Below are 8,792 nucleotides of genomic sequence, written 5' to 3'. Positions count from 1 at the left end.
ACACATCATTTTCCACTTAAACCTGTACATCTAAATCAGCAGGCTTATGTTGGTATTGCTTGTACAGCCATATTTCCTGTTTGAAATCCCTTCTTCTGATTCCATTTAATGACGTTCAACAAACTGGAAGTTACAAACTATACCCTCATCCCTTCTGACCTGATTGTAAAATGACAGATGATAATAGATATCTAAATTAACAGTTTATCATGAATGAATGGGCTCATTAAATATTCAAACTGTCATCCATCAAAACGCAGTCCCCACCATAGAGGCCATGTGTTATTTATGAGCCGTCCTCCGCGTATTGCCACAATAGCCATGTGATAACCAAATGTCGAAATGAAAGCTGGCACGGTTGTGGAGGATAGCGAAACTAAAAATGGCAAAGACCTCAAACGGCTTCAGGCAAACAAAAAACTTTCAGTCGCCTTCTAGGCTGATATATAAGAAGCTTTGTTTTCTTACGACCAGCCTTTTGTGGTCTTTATCAAACATGAATCCTCTGCAGTCGTAATATACATTTTAAGTACTTTAAATGTCATGGCTTTGACGGGTAATGTGTCCACATCAGACCCCTGACAGCGCAGAGAGCGCCGTGTATTCAGCTACTTGTCAGGGCCGCTAAAGTCATACGGCTTTAAATATCAAGGGAGTACAGACGAGTGGAAACAAAGAAAAGACTTCTACCTGCGTCTCGCCAGGTATGAAAGCATATATTCTGTATTTTTGAGCTAGCTTTTGTTATATCTTTATCTAACGTGCACACAATACTGAACTGCCGTTACTTATAATTTCACGAGTGCTTTGACAGTAGATATACTAGTATTTGTTTTCCTATCCATAACTCTCTAAAACTAGCACCGTTATGGCAGGTACCGGATGGTGATTTATTGAAGAGCGGTTGATGCTGGCAAGACCCCCTAGGTGTGACCTACGGGTGCGACAAAGATGGATGAGGTATTTCAGACCGGGGGCTCGACGTGAGGCCGAAATCGTATCTGGCATACTACCTGGAAATCTCGGGTGTATACAACAAGAAGCGAAGGTGTCTACTGAACTTAAATCACAGTTACTACGTTATAAAAGAACATCTTAAAAGGGACTTACGCTAACATGGTACATCCAGCTACACCTGTTCGTTGATTTTTACAAACCTCTAGACATAGTACGTGTATTTTTCTTATATTTACCGAAGGAAACATACGGTTTTTGCTCCTGAACGAAGAAGGTAAATGACCTGAACCAGACGTCTGTCACCATGGTAACTAGTGTTGGATTACATCATGTTGCGATTTTATAGCAGGAGGGATTTAGACTGAAAACACGCCTAAATTAAGCCAAAACCCAAACCTCTGCTCGGAGAGTAGACACGTAAATGATATATCCACCTGCGTCGTCCTTGATAACCACTACATGTTTCGAATTCGAGGAAAGACGCCATTTCCTAGGCGCATTATGTAACGTCTACATGTATGCACATGAGCGGTGCACTGCATCCGTTCCACCCTGAAGATTACTTCGACCTCGAACGTCAGGCTATTTAAGTAATCCACCGGCAATTTCCTCTATTGGACGTAATTGCCCTAAAATTGCGGCCAGGACATTTTTTTGTAGTTAGTGAGCGCCCTACCGGTCAACCCGTTCCGATTGAGAAGACTTAATCTGTAGGAGGCTTAAACTATGTTTTCCTGGGCTCTGTTTGCTGCATGTTAACTAGCTGCGGTTGTTGTTAACCTTTAGCACGCCACGGGTGTCCCACCGCTGCATTGGGAAGTTTGATTGCTAAAAGTCAAAGGTTACAACGCCTTTGCTGCTTGTGAGTCTAATGAATGGGTGAAATCCGCTGCGTTTTACGTTACTTCATTAAAGACATCCAGTGCAGTTCTTAGGGCTTGGAAACCCGATCTTTCAAAGTCAATATTCTAGTCATTTATCTACATCTATATTACCGAGTTGAAACCACACTATCCCAATGTATGGAGCAAAAATTCCCAAAATTCTGACGAAAAAAATGGTTACTGGAAGGGCCCTTGACTAATTTTAGGGTACCACCCAGAAAATAAAGGACTCATCTTGGGGCTTGTTTCTGCAGTTTTAAAAGCCCAAAGTATGAAATACTGACACAAATGTGCTAATGAGAAGCAGTATGTGTCAATATGACAAAGATTGCCTTATTCAGAATACTTCTAGTTTTGCACTCATGAAATCCATTGGATGCCTTGATCTGCCCAATTATAGAATGCTATCCTCATCCTTCATATGTACATGTACACATGGTTTCAGCATCTTGTAGCTTCTTGTAAGTTTATCTACACCGAGATATTTTTTTCAAATCCTCGTATTTCAGCTGCAGCAACGAAGTATATTTCCTATGACTAGACATAGGATAGGATATATACCCCCATTGCAATGTTCAATAAATACATCCTGATGGTTTGTTGACTCCTGTTGCTACTGTGACACCCACATAAATGATTCTGATTAATGGCATTGATGAAATCCCTTTTCGCTGCTTTAGGTCTCTCTTATTACGTTTTTATTATAGCGCTCGAATTACTTCTAAATGAGAGAGTTTCGGTTGCTGTTTCTAAACTGTCGTGTAGAATTACCTGTGTATATTATATGTATACTTCATAATTATTCAAGTGATATGTGGCCCTGCCATACACTACCCTTGATGGTACCCCTTTTCAATAGTGATGATGTTAACTATAGCCAATCAGAACAGTTTATGAGCGAACTGTGGTTTTGCTGAACTCATGTTATCAATCAATTAATCAATGAATGAAAGATCTTAGTGTACATTCATGCTCTTACGTACAGGCTAAGTACAGGTTATGTAAAAGCAGAGACATCTCACTATACAAAATTTACAAAGATATCACACAGTACAATAATTACCATGTATTATATAATATTACACAATATAACACATAATATATATATACGGTTTGACTACTATTTACAAATCCAACAATTTCGAAAACTGGGAAACTTACCCTGAATACTACAGGGTATCTCTTTCATTTCTATACAATGCACACTCAACAGCAAAATGACTTTCATCCTCAATCTACGATTGGTGTGACCAGTGAACAACAGGACCAACTTGAGGTTATCAATCTCTTCCCTACACCAGAGATCATGATAATTCACGATAACGACAGTTCACAAATAGCTCCGTCCCGGCTTGCCAACACTAGTGCAAGTCAGCAAATTTGTGGGTGATAATTATCGGTAAACCAGTAATTGGTGCTTTTTTTCCAAGCTACGACAGACTTAAGTACCTATAACTTTCGCTGTTTTCAGGCGCAAACGACGCTGTTTGAACCAAATGGATATTGATTTGGCAGCAGTTCATAGCTGTAGTTCCCTCCGCCCGGTGCCGTGTGGTCATGTATCCTGCTGACAAATAAAGGCTTCCCCTTGCACGGACCATAAAAGATTCAGCGGACACGGATCGATTTAACGTCGGTTTGGATTAGTCAGGACGTACCGGTCAGTGTCGGGGAGAAAACCGTGGTAATGTGCACGTCATGTTCTAAACGTTTAACCCCGGTCGGTTGTCAGCACACGTCACGGCCGCGGCTAACTCACACCGCCGCCCGCCATCTGACAGCAACCCGCTGAAAGGCGACTCTGAAATTCATATTTTACGGCCGCGGTCGAATGACGTGCACTCGATAACTTTATCAGAAAAACGTCAAGGCAATTGAGAGAAATGCATCGACAGAAGCAAAGGTCGGGAACTTGGGAAAATTACTATCATGTTGGGTGTGCTCACAAAATACATAGCTATCTCGCACAAAATATACCCCCGGAACATTGGACCTTCGCAGTGTACGCCACATCCAAATAGCGTGTTTAGCGCGAGTCTCTCTAAGTCCGAGCAATAAAAAGTAATGGGTGGGTGTCAACCGACGGCACCACAAGCGGTTCGACTTCCAAAAGTATCTCCAGTAGACACGCAGTATCTGTGGGTAGAGTGTGTCCATTAGGCTTGGCTGTGGAGATCTCCAAAGTGAGTAGTTATCCTGTTTTTATGACAGATGACATGGAAGTGGAGAGCACCTGCGGGCAGCTGAGCTCCACTCCACATGTAGTTCTATCAAACAGTACTTAGGCCACAGCAAGGAAATTTTATGGATGACATCCTATGCTGACTCCAAATCTAATGCGACAGGGCGAAAAAAAACAAGGCAGACCCCTTCCCCCCCCCCAAAAAAAAAGATTCCTACATTTTCAAATTTGACATCATGAACGTTATTAAACAAGAAATTATACCTATATAATGCATCACTGCAAGTAAAAGAAAAAACAATAAATCAGAGTCTTGTCTTCTCTCCTCTTTTCAAATTTATTTGCCATCCATGTTCCAGGATGGCAACAGACTTCTTTGCCCATTGTCGGCATGTTGACCACTGTCAGAAGGCAACAAAACCTCTTTTTTTCCGAAATCAGGCGAAAATTAATGCGCGAGCTGATGTCATCCATGAAAACTACTTGCTGTGGCCTTAGTTCGAGTACATGTAGCAGCTAAGGATAGATGGATGGAGACTGATGGACGGGAGAGATATATGGAGAGAAAAATGACGGACATGTGGAGGAAGATAAAAACAGGACTGACGGATGAAGAGAAGATGGAGAGATATGTCGAAGAGAAACAGGCTAGGAACAGTGTGTGTGGTTAGGCCATGTTGATTTGATTATATGGATGATATCCGCGAGCGCATGAATTTTCGGCCGTTTCCAAAAAAAAGATTTCAACCATACTGTAAATCGTACAAAACAGTTGCAAAATGAGTAAATATAAACCGTAAGTTACAAAAAAATATTGCAAAACGATACCAATGTCATAGAATGCCAAAATCAAACAAAAAGACGAAAATGTAAAGAAATCATTTTGAAGAGTAGATTATTCGCCATACCATACACTGTGTCATTTGTTCAACCTTCATGGCCACGTAGATAACCAACTTTATTTTTGCCAAACTTTTCTTTATTCGCACGCTCGCATAAGTTTTGGGGTTCCCAGAAGATGTCATCCATACAATCAAATCAGCATGGCCTTACATATAGTCTGGAATCTCAAACCATATGTAGGTAAATAACGATAACGGAGAGAAATATGATAGAGAAAGGAAGAAGCATTGCCGGAGTCATGTGTATTCCAATGTGTGTGGCCGCTTGATAGCTAGCCCCACAACATTTCATCAAATACTACTTCAGCTCAAAGGCAGACAAAGAAGAAACAGACATAAAGAATGATGAAAGCTGATTGAACGTCCTTGGTAAAAGTCAGTGCATTGGATCATTCATTTGACGAATGTTGACGAGTTCGACCTTCATCCCTGAATTCATGGTGCGTTCTTCTTTATCTGTTGGAACAAAGTTTAGACTTTTACCATTATGGATTCTACCAACACACCTGTGCTGAGACGTAAAGAAGTCGTATTAAGAACGCGTTAGGGGAGGTACACCTGTGAGAATGGCCACCTGAGACCTCGCTCCCACGGTAGGTCACCCTTCTGCGCAGGTCTGCCCACAGCGGTACTGAAGCATGCCGGGAGGTGGGGCCGGTGGCGGCGCGGATGACGTCAGCGTCCCAGGCGGACTGACTGGTCGGCGCGATGATTGATGTTTCACCGTCAATGTCAGCACCGATGTGCGCCGCCGTTTGCCCCTACGGGACGTAGGCGGCATCATCACGAACATTCACCCGACAGCACAGGGCCGTATCATGATCATCACCGTCTACATTATGTGCCAACAATTGTCCTTAGGGGAAGAACAAACCGTGCCAGCGTGGCATAACAAAGGAATCGTGTGCGATCTTTGGCCTCTGTAAATCTATATCCGTAGGCGAAACAAAATCAATGCGTTTGACCGTTTATCTGGCTACGTCAGCCCGTAATGTATTGGTGTTCTTGTATCTAGCGGAGTACAGCTGTCACTCATTGAACGGTCTCAAAAAGTGCGTTAAGTGTTCGAAGAGCTTTAGTTGTCTGTCATGACAGAAAGGACGACACGTTGCGATACAAAGTTGTTCGATCTTTCGCTGAAGGGAGGTCACCCAGTTTGTGACGGCCTGTGTATATACGATCGAGGTTTTCATAACGGAGAACAGTAGCCTCCATAGCATGCCAAAAACTGGGGTTTTTGGGGTCTTCATGGTCTTTGGGAGCTTTTATGTGCTATTTTCTGATTGCATATATACAACATAGCCGGTCTGGTTGAATTACCCCCGTTTTCAGAACTGGGCTAATCAGAAAAAAAGCCGAAGACCACAAAACCCCCAGTTCTATAAGCCTGCTACGGAGGCTAGGAGAACAGCTAGTTCTGTAACATAACAGGATTTATACAAATCCATCTCGACTGTAAAGGCTTCTTCAATCCTTCATACCGCCTGGAAAATGTTTTAGAGTGTGCCTCGTGCCGTGGTTGTTTTATCTGCTAATTTTTCAAAACACTCCAGTTGCAGCTACTCTCCGCCAATTTGGCGGCTCAAACAAATCACCTTTTCTAAAACGTCGGTGAAGGTTAGACATCCGGGCAGAACATTACATCATGCAACATAAATCAAATAACTGGGGGAATTCTCTGAGGAAAATATATCCGGCTGCTTGATTTATTTTGTATTAACGACCTTTAATGAAATGGCCCAGTTAACTGTACTTTGCAGACATGCAAATCTGTAGATGTGTAGTATGGTCAGAGATAATGAGAAGGAGAAAATGTGCGCTCTTAGAGGTCTACATGCTCTTCCTGCCTGTCTAATATGTATTGCTATAACATATTTACGCAAATAATTTCAGTTGGTGAATGATTGAATATTATTCACCACCACTTATTTAACAATTGCCTACATTTCGATGACCGTTGGGATCTTTGATAATTACCCTGATAACGATTACAAATGGTCATCGGTTGTGAATAAAGGACTTTGCAATTCAATAACATTTACATATAGCGTACAACACCATCTACCTCTCAAAATGTTGCTGTTTTGTGATCTAAAGCTATATGACCGGCAAAGGTCTGCATACATTGGTCCTGCAAAATTATTCCTTACCTTCAAAACACGCAATCGAGCGGGTTCAAGTACCATCAAATCCAGGACGAGCCATCACCGCACCAATGGCACATTCCAATGATCCACATGATTCAGCGTTATTGAATTGGTCTCCATCAAATCCGCGGCTTAAGGTGGCTTTATAGATCCATATCGTACCGTTGTGTGAGAAACTATTACCGTTCACGTAACTTGTGAGTCAGAAATAAAACATTTTGAAGCTTTAAAATTACGAAAGTTGGTCATTCAGTTTTAGATATTAAGAAAGAGAAATAGACCCTAGATCTCAGCATGATTGGTCGATGTTTTATTTAGGACGTCAGTATATCCCTCAGGCAGGTATCTGACTTGCCGATTCCGAACCACGCACAAGGATCGCATATAGCAATCACAGCAGGGCACATCATATCAAAGCGCTGCAATGATTGAGCTCGAATGTCCTTTCCTTCGACATGGAGTTGGTAGCAATCTACTCCCCAAGGCAGGGAGGCAAATCACATGTACAGGGTAGTCGGGATGAATTATATTCTAGCATGAAAACTATGGATCTTTTTCTACCAGCCGATGACAGGGCCGCTGACCTCCGGATTTACCTATCAGATTTGAAGCTTCTTCCCTTCTTGAAGTGTCGATGAACCACATGTAACTGTGCAACTATGACAGAGAAATATATTAACAATATCTTTTGCGCTCGGAATAAGGTAGAAAAACCTTCGTTCATTAGAATGGTGTCCCACATTTCGAGTGTTTGCATGGGGATCACAAGTTTTGGGGGTAAACGCAGTACGAAAAGCCGGTGTTGAATCGTTACCGTGAGTGAGCGTCCATACCTTTTAGGCTGACAGTTGTGCAGGGGTAATCAGTCGATTTCTGAATACATCGCTACAATCAATTCTTCACATGCGGCGAGTGGTAAGGGCAAATAAACGATAAATGTCTGAAATAACGAATACCACGTACCCATTTTTACCATGATTGACACTTCGTTGAAAAACGATTATCCTTCAGGCCCCTGTAAGAGTTGGCATGTGCATCGTAAAGATTCCTGTGAGGTGAACATTGAGAGCCACAAGCGTTAGAGAATTATCAACGTAGAAAGCTTAAGCCCGTGGAGACTGCGGGTAAGGTATGCAAAACGGAAAGAAAACAATGCCCTAGGGGATAAATAAAAAAAAACATAGTACATATGTAGGAACAAGAACCGAGAATTTCATGTACACTCTCCCCTGATTCGTCATGAAAATGCAAGAAATTCGTGCTTTTCGGCGATTTGCAACAATTCAAAGCAAAGCAACAGTCTACTCAAGGTCAAGAATGCTAACGCAGCAAAATCCGACATTTGTAAATAATTTCTTTAGGTTAGTCGTTAGTGAATGATTCAATAGCAAAGTTCTTCATCCCTAACCACTTTACTCAGAATCACAAGTGGTTGTGAATAAAGACCTTTAACTATTCATACTCCGACATCATTCCATCCGACAATACGGTACGGACGATACAATCTTACCTTGAGTCTGTTTTATTCATTTGGCATTCAAAGTGGATCAAGTGTTGCAATATGTAGCAGTGGAGAATATTGGCGGGATTACATTGACAGAGTCTGTGTCTCTTCCTGCTGACTGCCGGCGAAAAGGGTCTGGTCCCAGGAGTAGAGTCTGTCTGCTGGCGATCACGACTCCTGGATGATGCGTCCCCTGCAGGAGTTGTTGAGATGGTA

The sequence above is a fragment of the Branchiostoma belcheri genome, unplaced genomic scaffold (genome assembly GCF_001625305.1).
Source record: "Branchiostoma belcheri isolate BF01 breed outbred unplaced genomic scaffold, Haploidv18h27 scaffold5, whole genome shotgun sequence".
Classification (NCBI taxonomy): domain Eukaryota; kingdom Metazoa; phylum Chordata; class Leptocardii; order Amphioxiformes; family Branchiostomatidae; genus Branchiostoma; species Branchiostoma belcheri.
Note: the sequence above shows the minus strand (reverse complement) of the source record.